Source organism: Notolepis coatsorum, assembly GCF_963971535.1.
Source record: "Notolepis coatsorum genome assembly, chromosome: 4".
Taxonomy (NCBI): Eukaryota; Metazoa; Chordata; class Actinopteri; order Aulopiformes; family Paralepididae; genus Notolepis; species Notolepis coatsorum.
The window spans coordinates 116,147,030-116,160,836 of record NC_140168.1 but is presented as its reverse complement, the minus strand read 5'-3'; the positions used below and the strand labels follow the sequence as shown (position 1 = coordinate 116,160,836).

At 44.9% G+C, this 13,807-nt stretch overlaps 1 pseudogene across 1 annotated transcript in view; it reads right to left on the bottom strand.

Annotated features, from left to right (window-relative positions):
* The window catches only part of LOC311226663 (sodium/potassium-transporting ATPase subunit beta-2-like), a 135,429-nt pseudogene that overhangs the window by 48,207 nt on the left and 73,415 nt on the right, over positions 1-13,807 (bottom strand). Inside the window, exon 2 of the transcript in view lies at positions 7,750-7,878. The product of the transcript in view is annotated as a sodium/potassium-transporting ATPase subunit beta-2-like (transcript). The remainder of the gene's footprint in view (positions 1-7,749; positions 7,879-13,807) is intronic.

Sequence of the window (13,807 nt, the reverse complement as noted above, 5' to 3'; positions counted from 1 at the left end):
CTGCCAGCCAGAGCAGAGGAAGACAAGACAATGTGGGAGAGGGTCGTCACATGTCTCAGAGGGTCCGTCTGGAGCCGTCATGGTGTTTGCCTTATTTCACCTTTCTGTGAGGGACAGCTGTCTATTTTTGCTTTATTTCACCTCTCTGTGAGGGGTAGCTGTCAATCCCTGTTCCCTGTGGTTAATTGCCTCATGGATCGGCAGGTGTGTGGGCTTGATTGCACCTGATGCAGTGCAGCTGTGCCTATGGCCATGTGGAGTCTATTTAAGTTTGGAGATCGCAGTGTCAACTGCTTTTTCATTTCCTAGTGCTGGCTGTCCTTTTGGTCACGCTCATTATATTGAAGTGTAGTCTGATCTCTGATTCAGAATTGAGCTTTATGGTAGTCATTCTTATTTTAGGCTACTCAAGTGATTTTACACATAAACTCCCTTAATGGTGGTTTATTGTTTTACTTTTTTCCAATATAAACTCCTTTATTAGGAAGTGTCCTTGTGGCTTATTTACTTTTATACTATACCTCTTTATTGAGAGTAGTCCTGTTTTTTGGGACTTGATTTATTTTCTTAATTACTCACTTTGAGATTTCCACCTGTAAAGGTTGTTTTCTGTTGTTTAATTTCCCCCCTCCTAAAATATCTGCGTAAGCAGTCTAGTGGTTGTCCGTTTCACGGATAACTTTAAGAGTCCCTGTTATCTGCTCATCATGACCCACACACACACACACACACACACACACACAGCCCTCACACATGGTCTATATACATTTTACTGCTTTTGAGAGTTTAATATGGAATGTGAGGAATGTTCGCATATGCTAGTGCACTTTAGCCTAACTTAGCATAAGACAGATGGATATTCCCACGTGCTGTGATAAGGTAGCCTACTTTAGCTTAGCATAGCTAAAAGTAGCCTGATTGATTATTCATTCTAAAAGCAATGAAAAGATGATGAAGCAATGAAAGATGGTAAATAGGTTTTATTTTCTGAATGCCTGTATAACACAGGCCAGGTTTTTATAGCACCCCGTTCCACCCCGGGAAGAGTTCCCAGGAGTCCCGACCGACCACCACTCATCAAGTGTGCCCACGCGGGACGAGGCAGCGTGCCGGACCGACACAAGATGGCGAGCCAACCCACTGAACCTCAGATCTAGATCAAGGCTATACCCCGCCTGATCTGATGACCCCTGTTGCCTCAACACCCTGTTGCCTCAACAACCTGGTAGGATTGTGAAATTACCTTCCTCATTCCCAGTGAGGAAATGGATCAGGAATTAACGAACTAATTGAACTTGAGTCACAAGAACTTCCAATGACCATCATATCCTTTTCTATGATACAAACTAATTGAACGAGAGCACAAGGACTTCCAAGGGCTTTGACCCCGTTTCACCTTTTGTATTTTGATATTGTATTTTGTATTTGATTGATGCACATTATATATATGGGTACTGATATTTCTCCTGTAAGAAGGGAGAGTTAAAGGGTAAATGCACCCAGTAAGATACTTGAACCACTGATATTTCTCCTGTAAGAAGGGAGAGTTTTTTTTTTCCGATTTTTTCTCCCATCCCATTAGTCGTTATGCAAATTCCCAACGCCCTTCCTGGTTGTTGCGCACTCCCCCCTACTGTTGGTCCGGGAGGCCGGAGACTGTCACATGCTTTCCTCCAACGCATGTGCAGCCAGCCGGCAGCCAGCAGCCAGCCTGGCAGTGCAGATTCTCACCGGGAGAGTGTAACATGTGGAAGGTCACACTACCTCCCTCCAGATCCTACCCTCGCTGTGCAGGCGCCCCGACCGAACTGTAGGGGTCGCTGTCCACAACACCCAGGACCCACCCATCAGCTTTCCCACCCCTAACACTGCCAATTGTGTTAGTATGAACGACCAGCCAAGCTGATAGCAACGCCGAGAGCTGGATTCGAACCCAGCGTCTCCAGCGTTGATGGCGAGCGCCTTGCCCACTACACCACCTAGCCGCCCCAAGAAGGGAGAGTTAAAGGGAAAATGCACCCAGTAAGATACTTAACTACTGATATTTCTCCTGTAAGAGGGAGAGTTAAAGGGTAAATGCACCCAGTAAGATACTTGAACCACTGATATTTCTCCTGTAAGAAGGGAGAGTTAAAGGGTAAATGCACCCAATAAGATACTTGAACCACTGATATTTCTCCTGTAAGGGGACAAGTTAAAGGGCAAATTCACCCAATAAGATACCCGAACCACTGATGTTCTCCTGTAAAGAGGACGAGTTAAAGGGTCAATGCACCCAGTAAGATACTTGAATCTCACTGATAGCATATTGATTATAGTTGAATCACTGATGGTTCTCCTGTAAAGAAAGATGGTTTAAAGGGTCACTTCACCTGATAAGGTATTTGCATTCCTATAACCTTGAATATTTCTACTGGTACTTTGTTCGTATTACACCTGCAAAGGAAGAGTTTAAAGGGTCATTTCACCTAATAAGGTACTTGCACTCCCTGCACACTTAAAGGTTTAAATTAATATGTTTAAACACTTACCTATTGAAAAGAGTTTACTGAATGATAAACTGTTATAGAGTTTACTGATCTGTAATTGCAGAAGAAAGATAATGAGTTACTCATGAAAAAGGGATACATCTAATGTCCAACTTTAAACCTAGCTTTTAGCTAGTGATAACCTCAGAGACGTCTGAACTGAACCAAATGTGTTGATCCAATCAACCTAGAACCTGACATCAAACTAACCCTCCTGAAAGAAGGAGTGGTTAATGAAAGAACCTAAAAGGGATACTTCACTTTACCTCATTGTCACTGTATGTATTGCAATTGTCTAGCTAGCGCGCTTGTTGTGAATAAACTAAAAAGAAAAAAAGAAAAAAGAAATCACTTTTTTTTTGTATTTTTTTTTTTTTTTATCATCTGGCGACCCCCCGCGGCGGCTCGCGACCCTCCTGTGGGCCCCTGGACTACCCCATGTCTCCTTTGTCAGTCTGTGAGGGTGTAGACCACCCCATGTCTCCTTTGTCAGTCTGTGAGGGTGTAGACTACCCCATGTCTGCTTTGTCGGTCTGTGAGGGTGTAGACTACCACATGTCTCCTTTGTCAGTCTGTGAGGGTGTAGACTACCACATGTCTCCTTTGTCAGTCTGTGAGGGTGTAGACTACCAAATGTCTCCTTTGTCAGTCTGTGAGGGTGTAGACTACCCCATGTCTCCTTTGTCAGTCTGTGAGGGTGTAGACCACCCCATGTCTCCTTTGTCAGTCTGTGAGGGTGTAGACTACCCCATGTCTCCTTTGTCAGTCTGTGAGGGTGTAGACCACCCCATGTCTCCTTTGTCAGTCTGTGAGGGTGTAGACTACCCCATGTCTGCTTTGTCAGTCTGTGAGGGTGTAGACTACCACATGTCTCCTCCGATAGTCGCTTCTTTTCTCCTGACAGCTAGGAGTACAGCTAGGAGTTTCACTGGGAAAGCGTAAGGCACGTGGAGGTTCATGCTATCTTCCTCAGATCCCCTTCCTGCTGAACTGGCCGACCAGTAGGAGTCGCTGTTGTAATGACCAGGACTCGTACCCCTCCAGCTTCCCACCCGAACACTGACAATTGTGTCCGTAGGGACAACTGACCTATCCGGAGTGCCGTATAGACTTCTACACCACCTAGCTGCTCCATAGACCTCTACACTACCCAGCCGCTCCATAGACCTCTACACTACCCAGCCGCTCCATAGACCTCTACACTACCCAGCCTCTCCATAGACCTCTACACTACCCAGCCGCTCCATAGACCTCTACACTACCCAGCCACTCCATAGACTTCTACACTACCCAGCCACTCCATAGACCTCTACACTACCCAGCCGCTCCATAGACCTCTACACTACCCAGCCTCTCCATAGACCTCTACACTACCCAGCCTCTCCATAGACCTCTACACTACCCAGCCGCTCCATAGACCTCTACACTACCCAGCCACTCCATAGACCTCTACACTACCCAGCCGCTCCATAGACCTCTACACTACCCAGCCTCTCCATAGACCTCTACACTACCCAGCCGCTCCATAGACCTCTACACTACCCAGCCTCTCCATAGATCTCTACACTACCCAGCCTCTCCATAGATCTCTACACTACCCAGCCTCTCCATAGACCTCTACACTACCCAGCCTCTCCATAGACCTCTACACTACCCAGCCACTCCATAGACCTCTACACTACCTAGCTGCTCCATAGACCTCTACACTACCTAGCTGCTCCATAGACCTCTACACTACCCAGCCTAGCCACTCCATAGACCTCTACACACTCCATAGACCTCTACACTACCCAGCTGCTCCATAGACCTCTACACTACCCAGCCGCTCCATAGACCTCTACACTACCCAGCTGCACCAACACAGGTGTATTTAATAACATTAATTGTGGTCCTCTTCCATTTAGGCGAGGCACAGCCATCCCAGTGAGACATCGTGTCCAACACCAGGGTCCTGGCTCTGCCACGCCTAAATTAATGTTATTAACCCTTTCACTGCCACATGACAGCCGGTTAACCCTTTCACTGTGACAATACAGAAGGTTAGCATCCGCGGAGCTAATGATGCTAATGATGGCGCATCGCCGTCGGTTGTGTGATAGTAAAGGTTTATTTTTAATTTTTTTTATAAATGTTTTTATTTTCAATTTTCCAACATAGAACAAGACATCACAATACAATAACATTAACAATAACAATAACAATAACAATAACAATAACAATAACAATAATAATAATAATAATAATAATAATAATAATAATAATAATAATAATAATAATAATAATAATAATAATAATAATAATAATAATAATAATAATAATAATAATAATAATAATAATAATAATAATAATAATAATAATAGTAACACTAACAACAATAATAACAGCACAAGACAGGCAAACAAGAAAGTAAAATAATAAAAATTCAATAAAAAATAAAAAATAAGTGTGGCTCTTATGTGTGTGCATTATCTGTGTGTGCTATATATATGTGTGTTCTACCTACCCATGTGTGCGTGTGCCTTACCTATGTATGTGTTTTATGTGTGAATGTTTGATATGCCTATGTAATTTGCGCTTGCATGTTGCATGTGTGTGAGTGACGTGTGTTCTATTTGTGTGCATGCGTATATGTGTGGTGTGAGCGTGTGCATGTGTCCGTGTATATGTAAGCACCTTCGCATCAGTTACGGTTCCCTCGGCAACAATGCCAGTATACTCAGACAAAACAAGGCAGCATTGGTCCATTGGGAGGTTACTGGTAATGGGGAAATCCGGCAGGTACAGTGGTGGATAGCGCAGGTCCAATATGTGATAGATAAGGGTCCCAGATCTCATAAAAAGTGTCCAACTTGGAATGCAGCATGCACGTGATATACTCACAGGGAATGCATTCCATTATGATATTGTGCCATGACCTCTTTGATGGGACCTCATCCTTGATCCAAAACATTAGGATGTTCTTTCTAGCAGCAAATATCAACAAATTGAACAGTCTCTTATGTTTGAAATTGGCAATATGAATATCTGGGAGGCCCAGTAAAAACGCAGAGGGGATCCAGCTCGATGGGGGTGTGAAATATGTCAGATAGTTCCTCTACGATGTCGAACCAATAGCTCTGAAGCTTTACACGGGTCCAAAAGCAGTGGACGTGGTTTCCAGTCTCTATCTTGCATTTAAAACAAAGTGGGGATGCATTGGGATCCATTTGACTCTTAAGGGCGGGGGTAATATGAATGCGGTGCAAGATTCTAACTTGAATAGCCTTGGTGCGGTTGCAAACAGAGATTTTTTTTGCGTAGGTCCACGTATCCTGCCAGTCTGCATCTGTGATTTCTATGTCCAGGTCTTTTTCCCAGGACTGTTTAGTAACAAAGGAAGATAAAGATGAATTAAGGTTCAGAGTACTATAGAAGATTGATATTTGTTTTTTGGGGATCTGCAAGGAGAGGGCTTTCTCCACCTGCGAGGTGAAGCTGTTCGTTAAAAGTGAGGTGATCTTGGTGATAAACTGCCTAATTTGTAGGTATCTAAAAAATTCCGCTTTCAATAGGCCAAACCGCTGCTGCAGCTAAGTAAAGGACATTAGGGTCTGGCCATCAAACAGGTGGCCAAGATCAGTTATGCCCTGCTTATCCCAGGTCTTGAAGCCGCCGCCAATTTGGTCTGGCTTAAAGTCAGGATTGCCTATGATCGGGGTAAGAGGAGAGGTCAGCTTGGCTCGGCCCTCCACCTTACGGACAGTCTTCCAGGCCTTGATGGAACATAGTGTGATGGGGTTGGAGCATATTTTCCTAACAGACTTAAAGTCTTTGATAAATAGTAGGTTCCATAGGGGGGACTTAGATTGCGAGGATTCAATGTCTAGCCAGATTGACAGTGGGTCTGCTCTGAACCAGCCGACCAGCACCCTAAGGTGTGCTGCTAGTTGGTAATGTCTAATATTAGGTAGGTCTAGACCCCCATCTTCACTATCCATCTGTAATTTGGCCATTTTCAGACGCGGTTTCTTCCCATTCGATAGTAAAGGGTTAACCTTCTGTCGTGTGGCAGTGAAAGGGTTAATCACATCTGTGTTTACCCTGTGATGACATGGTAAGATGGCCACACATATCATTTCATTTCATTTCAAACCTTTATTTATACGCGTGAAAGCACTGAGGTTTCCCTCATTTACAGTGATGACGAGTTAAGTTATCAAGACATCAGAGGTATATGGCTGTAGGTTAATGGTCCTGATATCAGAGGTCTATGGCTGTAGGTTAATGGTCCTGATATCAGAGGTCTATGGTTGTAGGTTAATGGTCCTGATATCAGAGGTCTATGGTTGTAGGTTAATGGTCCTGATATCAGAGGTCTATGGCTGTAGGTTAATGGTCCTGATATCAGAGGTCTATGGTTGTAGGTTAATGGTCCTGATATCAGAGGTCTATGGCTGTAGGTTAATGGTCCTGGTATCAGAGGTCTATGGTTGTAGGTTAATGGTCCTGATATCAGAGGTCTATGGCTGTAGGTTAATGGTCCTGATATCAGAGGTCTATGGTTGTAGGTTAATAGTTCTGATATCAAAGTCTATGGCTGTAGGTTAATGGTCCTGATATCAGAGGTCTATGGCTGTAGGTTAATGGTCCTGATATCAGAGGTCTATGGTTGTAGGTTAATGGTCCTGATATCAGAGGTCTATGGCTGTAGGTTAATGGTCCTGATATCAGAGGTCTATGGTTGTAGGTTAATGGTCCTGATATCAGAGGTCTATGGCTGTAGGTTAATGGTCCTGATATCAGAGGTCTATGGTTGTAGGTTAATGGTCTTGCTATCAGAGGTCTATGGCTATAGGTTAATGGTCCTGATATCAGAGGTCTATGGTTGTAGGTTAATGGTCTTGATATCAGAGGTCTATGGTTGTAGGTTAATGGTCTTGATATCAGAGGTCTATGGCTGTAGGTTAATGGTCCTGATATCAGAGGTCTATGGTTGTAGGTTAATGGTCCTGATATCAGAGGTCTATGGCTGTAGGTTAATGGTCCTGATATCAGAGGTCTATGGCTGTAGGTTAATGGTTCTGATATCAGAGGTCATGTCCATAGACTTTCTGTTAGTGGCTGCCTGCAGGACTGCGGGCCTGTCGAGGATGTTATCTGCTGTAATGGGTAGGGCAGTGTGTGTGTGTGCGTGTGTGCGTGTGTGTGTGTGTGTGTGTGTGTGTGTGTCTGTTCTCCCCACCTGGAGTGCCCAGGCGGTCCTGCCAGGTGGGTTTGTAGTCGTCCAGCGTCAGCAGCATCACGTACATCGTCAAAACAAACATCCCCGCCAAGAATAAATAGAAGACCAGGTAGAACAACAGAATCAGACCTGAAGAGAGAGGGGGGGGGGGGGGGGGGGGGGGGGGGGAGACAGACGGGGAAGAATTATAATTTATAAACCACCTTTATAAACATCTCTATCATAAATTCAGCACAATCAAATCATGATGAAGTCATCAAAACACTATTATTATAGAGACATAACAAAATAAAGAGTACGTACACACACACACACACACACACACACATTTTGTATTACCCCACATAAACCTCAGGAATGGACATCAATTATTGTTTTATTGGAGTCTGAAACAAACTATATCTGCAGATCTCTGGCATCAGTATGGTTAACTACAGAAGGTTAACCCTTTCACTACCACACTTCTGTAGTGTGGTAGTGAAAGGTTAACCGTCTGTAGTGTTGTAGTGAAAGGTTAACCTTCTGTAGTGTGGTAGTGAAAGGTTAACCTTCTGTAGTGTGGTAGTGAAAGGTTAACCTTCTGTAGTGTGGTAGTGAAAGGTTAACCTTCTGTAGTGTGGTAGTGAAAGGTTAACCTTCTGTAGTGTGGTAGTGAAAGGTTAACCTTCTGTAGTGTGGTAGTGAAAGGTTAACCTTCTGTAGTGTGGTAGTGAAAGGTTAACCTTCTGTAGTGTGGTAGTGAAAGGTTAACCTTCTGTGGTAGTGAAAGGTTAACCTTCTGTAGTGTGGTAGTGAAAGGTTAACCTTCTGTAGTGTGGTAGTGAAAGGTTAACCTTCTGTAGTGTGGTAGTGAAAGGTTAACCTTCTGTAGTGTGGTAGTGAAAGGTTAACCTTCTGTAGTGTGGTAGTGAAAGGTTAACCTTCTGTAGTGTGGTAGTGAAAGGTTAACCTTCTGTAGTGTGGTAGTGAAAGGTTAACCCTCTGTAGTGTGGTAGTGAAAGGTTAACCTTCTGTAGTGTGGTAGTGAAAGGTTAACCTTCTGTAGTAAGGGCTATATGAGGGCTACCACAGGCCCTGGGTACATCCCACCTTGTTATACACTAAGGGTTTATAAACAGAGACACCCACATAAATATAAGCATCATCCAAAACACATCAGACAGACGGGGAAGAATTATAATTTATAAACCACCTTTATAAACATCTCTATCATAAATTCAGCACAATCAAATCATGATGAAGTCATCAAAACACTATTATTATAGAGACATAACAAAATAAAGTACACACACACACACACACACACACACACACACACACACACACACACACACACACACACACACACACACACACACACACACACACACACACACACACACACACACACACACACACACACACACACACACACACACATTATCCATCATGGAGGTCAGCTCAGGATATTTCTAGATCATCATGTATCAATGAGGAAAAACTCTTCTTCTCCTCTCCTCCTATATTCTCCTCTCCTCTCCCTCTCCTCTTCTCTCCCCCTCTCCCTCTCCTCTTCTCTCCCCCTCTTCCTCTCCTCTTCTCTCCCCCTCTTCCTCTCCTCTCTTCTCTCCCCCTCTTCCTCTCCTCTCTTCTCTCCCCCTCTTCCTCTCCTCTCTTCTCTCCCCCTCTTCCTCTCCTCTTCTCTCCCTCTCCACTCTTCTCTCCCCCTCTTCCTCTCCTCTTCTCTCCCTCTCCACTCTTCTCTCCCCTTCTTTCTCTCATATCTTCTCTCCACCTCTTCCTCCCCTCTTCCTCTCCTCTTCTCTCCCCCTCTTCCTCTTCTCTCCATCTTCCTCTTCTCTCCTCTCCCCCTCTTCCTCTTCTCTCCCACTTCCTCTTCTCTTCTCTCCCCCCCTTCGTCTTCTCTCCCTCTTCCTATTCTCTCCCCTTCGTCCTCTCTTCTTCTCTCCCCCCTTCCTCTCCTCTCTTCTATCCCCCTCTTCCTCCCCTCTTCTGTCCTCTCCTCTTCTCTCCCCATCTTCCTCTTTTCTCCCTCTCTCCACTCTTCCTCTTCTCTCCCCCTCTCCACTCTTCTCTCCCCCTCTTCCTCTTCTCTCCCCCTCTTCTCTTCTTCTCCTCTTCTCTCCCCCTCTTCCTCTCCTCTTCTCTCCCTCTCCTCTCTTCTCTCCCCTTCTTCCTCTCCTCTCCCCCTCTTCTCTCCTCTCCTCTCCCCCTCTTCCTCTCTCCCCTTCTCTCTTCCGCTCTCCTCTCATCTCACCAAAATGTCACCAGTTTAATCCTCTCATCCTAAAGTCCGCCCACCCCTCTCTCTCATTCTCCATGTCTTCTCTCTCTCTCTCTCTCTCTCTCTCTCTCTCTCTCTCTCTCTCTCTCTCTCTCTCTCTCTCTCTCTCTCTCACCCCTCCTCTCCTCATGACCTACATGTGGGATGAATAGGCTGGCGGGGGAGGGGTTAATCTCACATACACTACAACCCAGCACACACACACACATTAGAAAACACACACACACACGCACGCCCCCGCCCCCCCCCCCCACACACATACACGCACGCCCCCCCCCCCTCCCCCCACACACACACACACAGACCTAATGTTATTTATGTACATGGATAACAGTGTGGGACCAAGTATGGAGCCTTGGGGGACACCCTTTGTGACCTCACGCATTGCAAGAGGGATAGTGAGAAAACCAAACCCAGTGTACTACAAACCCAGTGTACTACAAACCCAGTGTACTACAAACCCAGTGTACTACAAACCCAGGGCCTCTCCCAGTGTACTACAAACCCAGTGTACTACAAACCAGGGCCTCTCCCAGTGTACTACAAACCCAGTGTACTACAAACCCAGGGCCTCTCCCAGTGTACTACAAACCCAGTGTACTACAAACCCAGGGCCTCTCCCAGTGTACTACAAACCCAGTGTACTACAAACCAGGGCCTCTCCCAGTGTACTACAAACCCAGTGTACTACAAACCAAGGGCCTCTCCCAGTGTACTACAAACCCAGGGCCTTTCCCAGTGTACTACAAACCCAGTGTACTACAAACCCAGTGTACTACAAACCCAGTGTACTACAAACCCAGTGTACTACAAACCAGGGCCTCTCCCAGTGTACTACAAACCCAGGGCCTCTCCCAGTGTACTACAAACCCAGTGTACTACAAACCAGGGCCTCTCCCAGTGTACTACAAACCCAGTGTACTACAAACCAGGGCCTTTCCCAGTGTACTACAAACCCAGTGTACTACAAACCAAGGGCCTCTCCCAGTGTACTACAAACCCAGTGTACTACAAACCCAGTGTACTACAAACCCAGGGCCTCTCCCAGTGTACTACAAACCCAGTGTACTACAAACCAAGGGCCTCTCCCAGTGTACTACAAACCCAGTGTACTACAAACCCAGTGTACTACAAACCAGGGCCTCTCCCAGTGTACTACAAACCCAGTGTACTACAAACCAGGGCCTCTCCCAGTGTACTACAAACCCAGTGTACTACAAACCAGGGCCTCTCCCAGTGTACTACAAACCAGGGCCTCTCCCAGTGTACTACAAACCCAGTGTACTACAAACCAGGGCCTCTCCCAGTGTACTACAAACCCAGTGTACTACAAAGCCAGTGTACTACAAACCCAGTGTACTACAAACCAGGGCCTCTCCCAGTGTACTACAAACCAGGGCCTCTCCCAGTGTACTACAAACCCAGTGTACTACAAACCAGGGCCTCTCCCAGTGTACTACAAACCCAGTGTACTACAAACCCAGGGCCTCTCCCAGTGTACTACAAACCCAGTGTACTACAAACCCAGTGTACTACAAACCAGGGCCTCTCCCAGTGTACTACAAACCCAGTGTACTACAAACCAGGGCCTCTCCCAGTGTACTACAAACCCAGTGTACTACAAACCAGGGCCTCTCCCAGTGTACTACAAACCAGGGCCTCTCCCAGTGTACTACAAACCCAGTGTACTACAAACCAAGGCCTCTCCCAGTGTACTACAAACCCAGTGTACTACAAACCCAGTGTACTACAAACCCAGTGTACTACAAACCAAGGGCCTCTCCCAGTGTACTACAAACCCAGTGTACTACAAACCCAGTGTACTACAAACCAAGGGCCTCTCCCTCAGTATTATCTTGCTCATATGATACTATTGTCATATCGGACCACTCTCCAGTTCTAATGGAACTGCAAATTAGGGGATGTGATAACACCCGACCACCCTGGCGACTGAATACTAGTTTGTTATCGAACGAAGATTTTGTTACTTTTATTTCCAAGCAGATAGATTTATTTTTGGATATCAATAAGACGCCTGGGATCTCAGCTTCCTTACTATGGGAGACACTGAAGGCATACTTAAGGGGGGAAATTATTTCTTACTGCACTTATGAGACTAGAGCCAGAAGGAAGAAATTAGATAACTTAACCAAACAGATCACTCAGATTGACAACGTTTACTCTATCGCTCCATCACCTGATTTATATAAGGAACGCCTATTGTTACAAGCAGAATTCGATACTCTGTCTACCACCCATACCGAAAAATTACTATTCAAATCCAGATACAATTACTATGAACACGGAGATAAGGCGAATAAACTATTAGCTCATCAATTAAGACAGGCATCAGCTTCGCATCAAATACCACAAATCCAAACTCCAACAGGCAGAACTACAGATCCCAAAGAAATTAATGAACAATTTAAAAACTTCTACTCATCTCTCTATGCTGCAGAACAACTTTTTTGACTCTCTTGATATTCCTAAAGTTGACTCCGACTCAGCGGTGAAACTGGAGGAGCCTATCACAATAGAGGAGATTGAAGAGGCTGCTCACAACATGCAGGCAGGTAAATGCCCAGGCCCCGATGGTTACCCAATCGAATTCTATAGGACGTTTTTTGGCAAATTGGCACCACTTCTTATTGATATGTACAATGAATCCTTCTGCTGTTTTAAATTGCCCCATACACTCACTCAGGCCACAATTTCCTTAATCTTGAAGAAGAACAGAGACCCTCTCCTATGTGGGAGCTACCGTCCCATAAGTTTGCTATCCGTGGATTTAAAGCTTCTTTCCAAACTACTATATATGCGCTTAGAATCGGTACTACCCTCTATTATTTCCCCAGATCAGACTGGATTCATAAAAAAACTGTACTCTTCTTTTAACACTAGACGGCTTCTTAATATCATGTATAATCCCTCTTCTTCCTCAATATCAGAAGCTGTGATCTCACTAGATGCCGAGAAGGCTTTTGACCGGGTGGAGTGGAGCTACCTGTTCTACACCATGGAGAGATTTGGCTTGGGTAAAACATTTATCACCTGGGTGAAACTGCTTTATACCTCCCCTATAGCCTCAGTCAGAACCAACAACACACATTCTGAATATTTCCCTCTCTTTTGCTCTACCCGGCAAGGCTGCAATTTGAGTCCCTTATTATTTAATATCGCAATAGAACCATTGGCCATTGCTCTCAGATCAAATCCTAACATAACTGGTATTCATAGGTTTGGCATCGAACAGAAGACTTCACTTTATGCGGATGACTTGCTTTTATATGTATCGAATCTCTCTGTCTCTATTCCAGCTGCCCTTGATGTTTTCAGTTCATTCGGTGAAATATCAGGATATAAACTAAACTTAGATAAAAGTGAGCTATTCCCTCTGAATGCTGAAGGTCGAAATGACCCCTTACATACTTTGCCCTTTAAAATGTCCCCACTTGGCTTCACATATCTTGGCATTCGCTTCACAGACAAATTTAAAGATTTATTTAAATTTAACTTCTCCCCTTTGTTAAGCAAACTGCATAAAGACTTTGAACGATGGCCGCTATTACCCCTGTCCTTAACGGCACGAGTCAACTCAGTTAAAATGAACTCCCTGCCAAAATTCTCATACCTTTTTCAATGTTTACCCATCTTTCTCACACAAGCATTTTTCCAGAAAATTGACAGTTTGGTGTCGCAGTTCATCTGGAATAGGAGAGTCCCTAGGCTCGGTAAAGCCCTCCTACAAAGACCAAAGCCTCTGGGAGGGATGGC